Source organism: Procambarus clarkii, chromosome 19 (genome assembly GCF_040958095.1).
Source record: "Procambarus clarkii isolate CNS0578487 chromosome 19, FALCON_Pclarkii_2.0, whole genome shotgun sequence".
In the NCBI taxonomy this organism is placed as follows: domain Eukaryota; kingdom Metazoa; phylum Arthropoda; class Malacostraca; order Decapoda; family Cambaridae; genus Procambarus; species Procambarus clarkii.
This window is the reverse complement of record NC_091168.1, coordinates 5,378,287-5,392,684: the sequence shown is the minus strand read 5'-3', so window position 1 is coordinate 5,392,684 and position 14,398 is coordinate 5,378,287. Positions and strand designations below refer to the sequence as shown.

Sequence of the window (14,398 nt, the reverse complement as noted above, 5' to 3'; positions counted from 1 at the left end):
GCAGTGGCTTAAGCCACCGTATCCATTAACTAGTAAGCATTCATAACAAACTGATACTGTTTTGTGTTAAGAAACAACAGTAATTAAGTATATCAGTGTCAAAGACACAACTGCATCTTAATCATAAAATACCAATTACCTACCTCATTGTGGTAACATTACATGTATATTTAAGTGTATTATCTAGCATTATCTCTAATCTACTGATTTTCAGAGCTGCTCATTACATAATATTCTTTAAAAAAGTGTTATCATCACTGTAAGAGCGTTCCTTACAATCTAACCATAATCAACTATATCATACCCTATATTACAGGTAAAACCAGTAGACATTCTACTGTATTTTATCTAACTATTATTATGGTAACAGATTTTGTAATAACTTTGCAAAAATAGTGCCATTTACTATTTTTAAAAAATTATTACAGGATTTACCAACTTGGTGCATTCGTGCATTCGGGTCACAAATCAAATTATTACAGTACTTTTGATAATTGAACACCTGCTACAACCAGATTCCAGGGAGGAAATGAAGGACGATCTTTGGAATCATTACCTAAGTAGACAGGAAAGCTCATTTATCAAAATACATTAACATCATACATATTTATCAGAAAAAAGAGAAAAATCTCGGAATCTCCAAAACTCGGAAAAGGTCAAAATGGCTGACAGTGTTCCACCAGCAGCTGAAACAGGAAATAGGAGGACACTTAATGGTCTGCAAAATCACCTAACTCAACTGATTGACAAATGTCAAAAGTTGGCTAGGCAACCATCTCCTGATTTAATAATTCTGAATACCAGAGTAAAAGCAGCTGTGGATAAGTATGAACAAATCAAACGCCATGCAGAGATTTATCTAACAGAAATGGCTAATGCAGATTTAACCCGAAGGGAACTTCAGGAAATTGTCGCTGAAATGACAATGTATGAAGATAAAATCCAAGATCAACTTGATCCTTTAATCAAACAAATATCTCAAGCAGGAACCCAATCCAATGTGAGCTCATCCACTCAACAGAGCAATGCAACTATCACACATATAGCCGCAGAGCTCCCAAAGGTACAATTACCATATTTTGAGGGCAAGGATGAAGACGATTGGGATACCTTCTGGAGACACTTTGATTCTATAATAAACTCCAAGCCCTCTCTCAAAAAGGTGACAAAGTTTCAATATTTGCAAGGCCAGTTACGGGGAGAGGCAAGGCAGGTCATTGCTAATTTGTCATTAACAGATGATGATTACGACCATGCCTTACAGTTGTTACAAGATAACTACAGTGATAAGGAGACTGCAATTGCACGTCTCTCGTACAAATTATTGGATTTACCCTCTCCAAATAAAAGTTATGAGTCACTACAATCATTTCGATTGTCTATAGAATCAATCATCAAAGCCCTCAGTACAAAAGTACCTGTAGGTGATGCAGAGTGGCTTATAAAGTTAATCATTCAAAGGAAACTTCCAAATGAGGTCATAGACAGCCTATGCACTCATTATAACACCAACATCTTATCACAAAGCCAAATCATTGATGGACTTCGAGCTTACGTACAAAGATTACGAAGCCGAGGAAAACTGAGATCTCAAGAAAAAATCCCCAAAGGTGAATCTACGGACAAAAACAAAAATGTCCAGAATGGCAGTCAAAAATCAAGGCAACAAAACTCCTCTTCTGCAAAGTGGAAACAGAATAATGTTGGCTCTTATGCTATATCCCCCACAGTTAACAGAACTGTAGGAAACCAAGCTCCTAAGACAGATAAGACAAAAGGAGCTGCAAGTGCCCCAAAATGTTTATTCTGTCAAGAAGCACATACCATTTATCAATGCACAGTTTATGAAGGCCGTGCCAGTCGAATCGATCGACTGAAATCTCTGAACAGGTGCATCCGTTGTCTACGGAAGCACGATACTAGTGAGTGTATCACTCAATTGCAGAACTGCCAATATTGTCATAAAAGTGTACATCACACAGCACTCTGTGGTGATATTAACACTCAATCCAGATCACAGACTTCCAATAATCAACATGCATCTCAGGCAAAGCCCAAAGATGATAATAACACAACAGCCGTACAATTCTGTACAGTAATGAGCAATGTCAACGACTTGGATACAGAAATTGTTACAACAGCCATATTGCCTACTGCACAGCTAGAACTATGCAATCAAGGAATTTGTATTCCAACTAGAGGCTTTTTTGATCAAGGGTCACAGAAAACCTTTATCAGTAAAAAGATGGCAGAAGATTTACAACTTAAATCTTCAAAGCAAGTATCTACATCCATATCAGGGTTTTTTACTAATTCTGGTCGTAGAACCTTTCCAGTAGTAAAACTCAATGTCTGTCTAGGTACATCCCAAAGGACAGTAGAAGCCATAGTAGTTGATAAAATTCCTACTGAAATGGAAGTGACTGGTCTGACAGCAACTATTAAATTCCTAAAAGAAAAAGGAATCCAATTAGCAGATCCTCTACTCGATTCTGACTACATAGGAGATATCGGAATCCTGATTGGAGCTGACTACTATCATCGATTCATTCTGGGATCAGAAGAATCTATGGGTATGAATATACTCAAATCAGCAGGAGGCATATTGATGACAGGACCTATACTAGATCTTGAACCTTCAACTCCTGAAAAATCACATCATACAGAAACTGTAATAGTGGCATGACTAGGCAAAGAACAGTCACCACTTAAAATCCCCCACATGATTGATGATGGATTGGAATCTGTACATCAATTGTGGGAACTTGATGCCATAGGAATAATTCCTGAACAACCAAGTCCTGATGATGTCTGTGCATACAATCAATACTTAGAAACTGTACAGTACAATGATGGACAGTACTGGGTAAGGCTACCATGGAAAATCAACCATAAAACCTTACCTACCAATTATCACATGGCTTATAGTCAATTTAAATCGCAACTAGCAAAGCTAAGAAAAAGGCCTGAGCATTTAAAACTCTATCATGAGATTATTGCTCAACAATTAAAGAATAAATTCATCGAAGTCGTGAAACATGACAATACGCAAACAGGCCATTTTATACCTCACATGGCTGTAATGAGAGAATCAAAAACGACTCCTTTACGGATAGTTTTTAATTGTAGCTCTAAATCTGGACCCCAAGGAACCAGTCTAAATGATTGTTTGCAAACAGGTCCAAGTCTAACTCAGAAATTGTATGACATACTGTTGAAGTTTAGACTTAACAAATATGCGTATTCAGCAGATATAAGTAAGGCCTTTCTAAGAGTTGGCTTACAAGAAGAAGATAGAGACTTCACTAAGTTTCTATGGGTAGAGAACCCAGAAGATGTCAATAGTCCTGTAGTGACTTTCAGATTCTCTTCAGTTCTTTTCGGCGCGACAAGCAGTCCATTTCTGTTGCAAGCAACTCTAGATACTCATCTGAAGAAATCATCAAGTCCCTGTAAGACTGAAATCAGTCAAAATCTATATGTAGATAATTTTCAAGGGACAGTTAACAGTACTACTGAACTGTTACAATTATATCAAGAGGCTAACAAGGAGCTACAAGGTGCAAACATGCCACTACAATCTTGGGCCTCTAATAATGCAACATTGAATAATCAAATAGCAAGAGATTACCCTGAATATCACGTACCAGAATCACAAAAGGTGTTAGGTATGGATTGGGATTTAATCTCGGACACAATATCGATCAAATCCGTGCCAGTAAATTACAACATCACTACAAAAAGGGATTTGCTTTCACAAGTTAGCAAAGTAATCGACCCACTTGGTCTACTAAATCCTTTGACTATCAAGTGGCGTTTATTGGTGCAACAAGCATGGAAGGCTAAGGTTGGTTGGGATGATCCACTACCAATCCAGTTACAAAAAGCTTGGATGGAAGTGGCTCAAGAACAAACTTTAGTTGAAAAGATAATCTTTCCGAGACACATAGTCGAGGAAAATGAGGAAGTATCACTACATGTATTCGCAGACTCGTCAGCCAAAGCTTTTGGAGCTTGTGCTTACTTAGTGACTTCTAATCAATCATATCTTATCACCTCTAAGGCCAGAGTCGCTCCATTAAAAAAGAGGACTTTGCCTCAGATGGAACTAACAGCACTGCTAACTGGTACACGCTTAGCTGTGCATATCAAACAAGTCTTGTCTACCATGAACATCAAGGATGTCATCATATGGTCTGACAATGAAGCTGTCTTACAATGGGTACGAAACGACAACTGTCCAACTCCATATGTAAAAAATCGCGTCTCGGAAATTAAAGAAATTTCCGCAGGCTTTCAATTGTTGCATGTACCAACAAAGGATAATCCAGCTGATCTCTTATCAAGAGGTATGACATTTAAACAGTTTGCAAAGGCAGATATTTGGTTTCAAGGGCCTCGATGGTTAGTGAATGGTAGTTGGCCTGAACAAAAGCCACACGTCATTACGACACAAACCATAACTACCACCAGGCAGCAAGCTCAAATATCAGTCTTGGATTGTACTCGTTACTCCTCGCTCATCAAATTAATCAATGTAACACAGAACGTGTTTCATTATCTCAGGAAAAAAGGTATAAAATACACTTTTCCTGATGCACTTATCTATTGGGTAAGACAAGCCCAGAGAGAAACTTATGGGAATAACTATGAAAATCTTCCGCATAAGTTAAAACACAATCTCGGTCTGTGGATAGACCAAGAAAATCACAACATTCTGCGTTGTGGAGGGAGACTTAAACACGCAGATATCAATCTAGATACGGTGCATCCATGGCTTTTACCAAAAAATCATTGGATCACAAGGTTGATTGTGTTGCATACACATCAACAAATCATCAAACATGGAGGAGTGTTAGACACACTCACACAAATCAGACAGCAGTACTGGATTCCTCAGGGAAGACAGTCAGTCAAATCAATCTTGAAGAATTGCATGATATGCCGAAGGTACGATGCAAGAACTTGCTCTTATCCAGGGCCACCACCCCTGCCAAAGGAACGAGTGGTCCATCTACAACCTTTCGAAACGACAGGAGTAGATTATACAGGAGCAATATATCTAACAGGGACTGCAGATAAGCAACCTATCAAGGCATACATCTGTCTGTTCACCTGTGCTACCACCAGGGCAGTACATCTAGAGGTAACACCCGATATGACTGCTCAATCATTTATTCAAGCTTTCCGCAGATTCGCAGCACGCCGATCATGCCCTAAGCTGATGATTTCAGATAACGGAGCAAACTTGGTAGCTGGAGAAGCGTGTCTACGGGAAATCTGTTCCCATCCTGCAGTTACTTCCACACTGGAACAGCGTCATTGCAGATGGAAATTTATCCCTCCGAGAGCCCCATGGCACGGAGGATTTTATGAACGGTTAATAGGAACTGTAAAAAGATCCTTGAGAAAATCTCTACACCGTCAGAAAATCAATCTTCAATAGCTCCAGACAGTAATCACGGAAGTAGAATCAAGGGTGAATAACCGGCCGTTGACTTACTTGTCTGAGGATCCTACTCAACATGAGCCATTAAGTCCTGCCCACCTAATGTATGGAAGACTTCTGACTCCAGTACCATCTCTAGTGGATGATGAGATCAGAGATCCCTCATATGTGGGTGAGAGCGAGTTGGTTCAAGGGTATAAGCATCTGTCCAGCATAATCCAAAAATGGAATGATGTTTGGACAAAAGAATATCTTACATCTCTACGAGAACATCACTATGGGGCCAATGTCCCACATAATATAGCTAATCTCCAACCTGGCGATATTGTCTTGGTAGACAGTGATGGCCCTAGGGCTGACTGGCCATTAGGTAAAGTTGTCTCAGTCCATCCGGATAGTCAGGGGATTTTGAGAATAGTCAAAATCCTGTCTAAAGGAACAACTTCCCTGAAGACATTGGACAAACTCATCCACATGGAATCAGTGAGCCAGCTGCAGTTAGATCCTGAGAGACCTCAAGACACTCTAACTCCACAAGACCCACAGACTCCTAACAGACACAATCGTCCACAACGGACGGCAGCACAAAAGTGCAAGCAAAATTTGCACTTGTATTATCAATCCAATGGAGAGTAAATAAATACATATGGTTACTATTGTCCTAAGTATTGGACTCTGTGCCAGTTCTCTCCCTCTGGAAGATGTGGGAAATTTTTACCCACCATATCTAATAATCATCTAAGAAATGTATAATTTCTATATCATATCTAAATCATATCAAAATCATATCTAAATTGTATCAAAATCATATAATGAATCTTTAAAGATTCATTATAGCTTGATCCTAGATGACAATGGCACCATGAACACGTACTCAACAGGGGCCCTTTTGATGCCTACGTGACTTTGTACATGATTTCTCAAGGATCCAGAAGCTTCTAGAAGGACTTCTTAATTAAAAAACTATTGGAACATTGATTCAACATCCGGTAGGATTAAAAATCAAATCCTTAATAAGATTCAGTGGTACTTACAAATACTACTTATAATCTTTAAATCTTATATCTAATTATATTATAATCACATCTTATTTCAATCATAAGTCTAGACTGTAAAAATAATCAATCAATATTCATTGAAGGCTACCGTGCTCAGAGAGCATGGTAGGGCGATGGGGGGAGTGAAGCGCCCACCAACAAGCCCAGCGGCACTCTGCGTTTGTTTACAAATGAGTGAACAAGTGACTGATCCTTAGCGAACATTACCAGCTCAAGGACACCTTATCTAATATATTTTATCGCCAGTGAACACTCTCTAGAACTGGGGGAGTACCTGGACAATATCTACAAGGAAAATCCTAGAACATTTATAAAATAGAGTGTATAGTGGAGATCAGTGACACGGTTTCCTCCACCTTCATTCATAAACTTTTATCTCGAATCATTCTTCTGCAACTGCAGGATAATCACGTAGCAACGCTACCAGATCATCATACAGCAACGCTGTAGCAAAATATCGTGCCTAAACTCAACAAGAGAGAGTTAATCAGTCTGGCAAACTTGTCAGACAGGCACTCCGACTGGCAGAGAAGTATATTGAGGGTTATTTGGTGTATGATTGGCCAATTGTATGCTTGTGTAACTTTAATATCCTATAAATCTGTCTGTTGGTTAAAAAGCGAGGCTAAGCCTCACATATCGGTACGTTTATTAAAATTGTAGTGTAGCTGTGAATCTTATCCAAGCACTGAACCTCATGAGTGTCCATTCTGTCAGAAAAGAATTCAGCCTCAATAAGTAAAAACCTCACAAGTGTCCACAGTCTTGGAAGAGATTCAGTCAAGCTAACTGTATAAAGTGAATATGTCTGCATATATATTTGAATATATAAATTAAGTTATCAATTGCTTGCTTAGTTATTTATAAGTTATCATATAAGTTCATTTAATTGAATATAATTTCTAGTACTAAGTTAATAGTATTAAGACTCCATTTAAGGTCATTTATTTATACTTTTACAATTAATTTGTTGTTTATAGTATAAGAATCTATTGGCTGTTAAGTTATGGTACTAGGTTAGACTATGTATGTTTAAATCTCTGATTTAAACAGAGCCAGTGTTCAGTCAGATAACTGAATTTATTAAATCTTATCCTTGTATAAAATACAAGCTGATGTGAGATCCCTGTCTACAGGTGGATTGGAACTTCTATCAACTAAGTCATTCACCCCACCTGTCCCTTACAGCCCACAATCTGTCATTAGGAAAAGAGGAGCTAGGATTTACAACCCTAGCTAGAGATTTTAGTTGAATTAATTTGCAGACAGTAATTTTTTAATTTAGTTCAGTACAAGTCCCTGGTAGTCTCCTCTTATATCAATCCCAGCAGGTTTTTCCCACATATGGCACCTCAGCTCTTCACTGGTTCAATCTTGCAATTTTGTCCATATCGTTCACTCCAGTACGTTGTTATTTTACTGTGTAGATTTGGGACCTGTCCCTCCAGTATTTTCCATGTGTATATTATTTGGTATCTCTCTCGTCTCCTTTCTAGAGAGTACATTAGGAGAATTTTGAGACGATCCCAATAATTTAGGTGTTTTATCTCGTCTATGCGTGCCGTATATGTTCTCTGTATTCCCACTATTTCAGCAATCTCTCCTGCTCTGAAGGCAAAAGTGAGTACTGAGTAGTACTCGAGACGGGACAAGACAAGTGACTTGAAGAGTACAACCATTGTGATGGGATCCCTGAATTTGAAAGTTCTCGTAATCCATCCTCTCATTTTTCTGGCTGACGCAATATTTGCTTGGTTATGCTCCCTAAACGTTAGATCGTCGGACATCATTATTCCCAAATCCTTGACATGCTGTTTTTCTACTATGGGAAGATTCGATTGTGTTTTGTACCCTGTATTATGTTTCAGATCCTCATTTTTGCCGTACCTGAGTACTTGAAATTTATCACTGTTAAACATCATGTTATTTTCTGCTGCCCAATCGAAAACTTTGTTGACATCTGCTTGTAGTTTTTCAATGTCTTCTGCAGAGGTAATTTCATGCTAATTTTTGTGTCATCTGCAAAGGACGAAACGAAGCGGTGATGTGTATTTTTGTCTATATCAGATATGAGAATAAGGAAAAGTAGCGGTGCAAGGACTGTACCTTGAGGTACAGAGCTTTTAGCATCGCTTGGACTCGATTTTATTTGATTGATTGTTACTCTTTCTGTTCGTGTTCTTTGTGTTCTGGTGTCTGGTGTGTGTGTGGTGGAGACAGGGTGGGTGTGTGTGTGTTGGAGACAGGGAGGGTGTGTGTGTGTTGGGGACCGGGAGGGTGTGTGTGGTGGAGACAGGGAGGGTGTGTGTGGTGGAGACAGGGAGGGTGTGTGTGGTGGAGACAGGGAGGGTGTGTCTGGAGGAGACAGGGAGGGTGTGTCTGGAGGAGACAGGGAGGGTGTGTGTGGTGGAGACAGGGAGGGTGTGTGTGTGGTGGAGACAGGGAGGGTGTGTGTGGTGGAGACAGCGCGGGTGTGTGTGTGTGGTGGAGACAGGGAGGGTGTATGTGTGTGTGTGTGTGGTGGAGACAGGGAGGGTGTGTGTGTGTGTGTGTGTGTTGGAGACAGGGAGGGTGTGTGTGTGTTGGGGACCGGGAGGGTGTGTGTGGTGGAGACAGGGAGGGTGTGTGTGGTGGAGACAGGGAGGGTGTGTGTGGTGGAGACAGGGAGGGTGTGTGTGGTGGAGACAGGGAGGGTGTGTCTGGAGGAGACAGGGAGGGTGTGTCTGGAGGAGACAGGGAGGGTGTGTGTGGTGGAGACAGGGAGGGTGTGTGTGTGGTGGAGACAGGGAGGGTGTGTGTGGTGGAGACAGGGAGGGTGTGTGTGTGTGTGTGTGTGGTGGAGACAGGGAGGGTGTGTGTGTGTGTGTGTGTGGTGGAGACAGGGAGGGTGTGTGTGTGTGTGTGTGGTGGAGACAGGGAGGGTGTGTGTGTGTGTGTGTGGTGGAGACAGGGAGGGTGTGTGTGTGTGTGTGTGGTGGAGACAGGGAGGGTGTGTGTGGTGTAAGATGGGAGGGTGTGAGTGTGGTGTAAGATGGGAGGGTGTGTGTGTGGTGTAAGATGGGAGGGTGTGTGTGTGGTGTAAGATGGGAGGGTGTGTGTGTGGTGTAAGATGGGAGGGTGTGTGTGTGGTGTAAGATGGGAGGGTGTGTGTGGTGTAAGATGGGAGGGTGTGTGTGTGTGGTGTAAGATGGGAGGGTGTGTGTGTGGTGTATGATGGGAGGGTGTGTGTGGTGTAAGATGGGAGGGTGTGTGTGTGGTGTATGATGGGAGGGTGTGTGTGGTGTAAGATGGGAGGGTGTGTGTGTGGTGTATGATGGGAGGGTGTGTGTGGTGTATGATGGGAGGGTGTGTGTGTGGTGTAAGATGGGAGGGTGTGTGTGGTGTAAGATGGAAGGGTGTGTGTGTGGTGTAAGATGGGAGGGTGTGTGTGGTGTAAGATGGGAGGGTGTGTGTGTGGTGTATGATGGGAGGGTGTGTGTGGTGTAAGATGGGAGGGTGTGTGTGGTGTAAGATGGGAGGGTGTGTGTGTGGTGTATGATGGGAGGGTGTGTGTGGTGTATGATGGGAGGGTGTGTGTGGTGGCGACAGGGAGGGTGTGTGTGTGGTGGCGACAGGGAGGGTGTGTGTGTGGTGGCGACAGGGAGGGTGTGTGTGTGGTGGCGACAGGGAAGGTGTGTGTGTGGTGGCGACAGGGAAGGTGTGTGTGTGGTGGCGACAGGGAAGGTGTGTGTGTGGTGGCGACAGGGAAGGTGTGTGTGTGGTGGCGACAGGGAAGGTGTGTGTGTGGTGGCGACAGGGAAGGTGTGTGTGTGGTGGCGACAGGGAAGGTGTGTGTGTGGTGGCGACAGGGAGGGTGTGTGTGTGGTGGCGACAGGGAAGGAGTGTGTGTGGTGGCGACAAGGAAGGTGTGTGTGTGGTGGCGACAGGGAGGGTGTGTGTGTGGTGGCGACAGGGAAGGTGTGTGTGTGGTGGCGACAGGGAAGGTGTGTGTGTGGTGGCGACAGGGAGGGTGTGTGTGTGGTGGCGACAGGGAAGGTGTGTGTGTGGTGGCGACAGGGAGGGTGTGTGTGTGGTGGCGACAGGGAAGGTGTGTGTGTGGTGGCGACAGGGAAGGTGTGTGTGTGGTGGCGACAGGGAAGGTGTGTGTGTGGTGGCGACAAGGAAGGTGTGTGTGTGGTGGCGACAGGGAAGGTGTGTGTGTGGTGGCGACAGGGAAGGTGTGTGTGTGGTGGCGACAGGGAAGGTGTGTGTGTGGTGGCGACAGGGAAGGTGTGTGTGTGGTGGCGACAGGGAAGGTGTGTGTGTGGTGGCGACAGGGAAGGTGTGTGTGTGGTGGCGACAAGGAAGGTGTGTGTGTGGTGGCGACAGGGAGGGTGTGTGTGTGGTGGCGACAGGGAAGGTGTGTGTTGGAAATTTCCAAAACCCTTAAACTAAACCTTAGTGCAATTATATAAATGTATTGTACCAAGGAATCTAATTTATTAATACTACTAACCAGTAGTGTAGCAATATTAAATCTTATTAATATAAGGTATAGTACCGCAAAATGTTTCCTACTATTCATGGCTGCGATTGTGTCGGAATTTACTGCAACATATAATATTATTGGTCAATTTATGGGGACAATAAAAGAAGTTATGGGCTCGGAGAACCTGTGATCTATGGATCTTAAATAATAAACTTAATAATCAATTGAAGAATAAAATCAGAGCAGTGAACTGTAAAACTTATAATTTCATAGATTATCAAAATGATTCATTCCTAATCAATGCATGTATTGATGAGTCAAATATTAAATAGAAAACATAAGGGGCTTACGTGCCAAATATGAACAAAGAGTGCGTCCAGCAGCGTTACAACCATTCTAATCTAGTTCGAGTCGTTTACCTCTGCTGACACGTGATTATGCCAGTTGGCTTATGTTTCCCTTGCAGCTATCTCCATGCTTAAATATTAATCACATGTAAATTCCACTCAAAAGAATATATTATTACAATTACTCAAGAAATTAGAGTGGATGGGGCATAAAATTTGCACTCACGGGAGGTATTAGGTTTACATGCTGCCTGACGGCAAGGCACCATCATAAACATTAGGAAATGGCCAAATTAAAATGAATGTGGCACTCAGCCTTGCCGGACGTGGTGTTCGGAATCTATGGAAGCTGTCGAATCGATCCAAAGCTCGTTATGCACGGATGCTCCTCAATTTGGTCGATAATAAGGATCAGCTCCAGGACACTCAATCGTAATTGTCTCTCTCTATGCCACGTCTCTCGCCAGTGACACCCACGCCACCTTCGTCGAAAGTTGGAAACTTCGGGTATAATTCGCAATATTTTATTCAGGTTTCCAAATGGATGGAAACATTACTGATGCTATTTTACGTCACAATAACGCGTTTTAGATAACAGCAGATTATTTCTCGCTGTGTAAATCATTTAACTAAATGACGTTAGATAGAAAATAAATATTTATAATGGAGATTTCGTTCATTACATTGTTTACTGGATCAGCTGATCACAGCTGTATAAATCTATTTCCAATAAACAGCTATATAATGTGTTAACTAAAAATGAATCTATTACCAATCGATATTCCTTAATAAATAATACAAGGTTAGACTAAATTTAAATCGATTCATAAATATGTGGAAGTTATTCTCCCTGGCTGGGTTGCTGATGCAATTGTGGCCATGAATTCTAGGGAGAATCTGGCATTACTATGCCTGAATTTAATATTGTTACACTACGGATTAGTAGTATTAGTAAAATATCATTCCTGGTTGATACCTGGTTGATGGGGTTCTGGGAGTTCTTCTACTCCCCAAGCCCGGCCCGAGGCCAGGCTCGACTTGTGAGAGTTTGGTCCACCAGGCTGTTGCTTGGAGCGGCCCGCAGGCCCACATACCCACCACAGCCCGGTTGGTCCGGCACTCCTTGGAGGAATAAATCTAGTTTCCTCTTGAAAATGTCCACGGTTGTTCCGGAAATATTTCTTATGCTTGCTGGGAAGACGTTGAACAACCGCGGAAACAAAGAGTTTCCTAGTACAAGAAATTTCCTCTTATCGCACTAGGGATTAGTACTTGGGTGTTTGAAATTTCCAAGTGATTGCATCAGCCGCTCAGCTCTTGGGAATAAATTATATATATCTATCAATCGAATTAAACTCAGTATAACCTTGTAAAATTTATTAAGAAATATAGATTGCCAATTGATTTAGTTTAATTTAGTAAAATTATATGGCTGTTTATTGGAAAGAGTTTCTACAGCTACGATCAGCTGATCCAGTAAACAAAGTAATGAACTAAATTAACCTACAAATGTAAGTATTTTATTTCATGTCATTTAGGTTAAATGATTTACACAGTGAGAAATAATTTGCTGTTAGCTAAAGTACGTTACTGCGACATATAATAACATTGATAATGTTTCCATCAATTAGGAAATTAAAGTGAAATATTGCAAATTATTAACCAAGTTACCAGCCTCTGGCGCTAGGTAGCGTGCGGGGCAGTCGCAAGAAAAACTCTGCAGAGATAGAAACCATATTGGAAGAGTGTCATGAAGCTAGTCTTTATTATTGGAGCATGCGAGCATTATTAACAGCTTATTATTATGGACACCACGTTCGGCAAGGATTTGTACCCTGACATATATTATTGTTGCCATGACGTATATATTATGTAGGGCGCCTTGTCGTTAAAGAGCAGGAACACCAAAATAACACCGGTGAGTGTAATTACTATGCCTCACCTGTTCTAATTTCATGTGTGTGTAAATATGCATTCTTAGGTAGAAATTATAAGATATTAATATTTCAGCGTGGAGGGAAGGGAAACAAGGGAAACGTACCTCATCCCGTAGAATCACATCTCACCCGAGATAACAGGCATTGACAGGATTATATGGGTCATAGAACTGTCGGATGTACCACCATTCTTCTTTAGCAGCTAAGCTTTTAAATGTTTAAAGTTAGTAGTTTGTATACTAACCCATGCTACAATTTATGTTTTATTTATTTATGAAAAACTATCATGTCTATGTTTTCGTAGATTAACATTCTAGACTGTAACCTCTCCCCCCTCCCACTGGTAATATTATACCTCTTGATTAAGAGTATTATCAGGAGTTAGGCTATCTACAACTATATTAATATTTACGGCCGTCAGTTGACAGCACCCAGGATAACTCAATTCATTATCACAATTTAATTAAAACTTCCATTCCTGCTAGACTGAAGCCTAATGTATAGAGTGGCTTTAGTGGGCCATAGTAAGTTGCCCACAACACTGAGTCACATACCTCACACTGAAGAGAGAATATTTAAATCTCCTGAAGCAACCGCTCACAATTTTTATAATAACCCTGTGTTAACATCTGCATTAGACTGGCCGCACCATTTACCAATTATTTATCTGGGTGGCAACGACATTCATCCAACTCGACACCCAGCTGAAACCATAAATAATCTCAGAAAAATTATCAATTCCTTCAAGAAAAATAATTGCACGGTTGTATTTACTTTAGTGAAACCTCACCAACCAAAAAGTACTCACAAGAAGTAATTCTGGACTTACTTCCCGTTGGGATGCGAGTTCAGAATTTTACAAACGTGCAGCGAACTATATAAATTTTCGGCTGAGGAGAAGGGCGAGGTTGGAAGTTACCTATATTCATTTTTCTGCCATACCATTTCGTGAAAACCTTGCTCCAGACAGAGTACACTTGTCAGGAGAGTCTAGGACACATGTGGCCAACAAATTAATCAATACAATTATTCATCACTGGAGATTGTGGCAAGAAAGCCAACATTAATTTGTACATAATTAAATATTACTTGTCTATTTTCTATAATAGTATATTTCAATAACTATATATTCCATATAA

The 14,398-nt window shown here is 41.3% G+C and overlaps 1 long non-coding RNA gene across 2 annotated transcripts in view; it reads right to left on the bottom strand.

Annotated features, from left to right (window-relative positions):
• LOC138366497 (uncharacterized) overlaps window positions 1–11,771 on the bottom strand; it is a 28,500-nt gene extending 16,729 nt beyond the window's left edge. The window contains exon 1 of one of the 2 annotated variants that reach the window (XR_011229140.1): window positions 11,549–11,771. This is a non-coding gene — a long non-coding RNA (uncharacterized lncRNA). Of the gene's footprint in view, window positions 1–11,325; window positions 11,477–11,548 lie in introns of those variants that run through there. The other variant, XR_011229141.1, reaches the window with a different exon arrangement.
• Window positions 11,772–14,398: the final 2,627 nt, after the last annotated feature.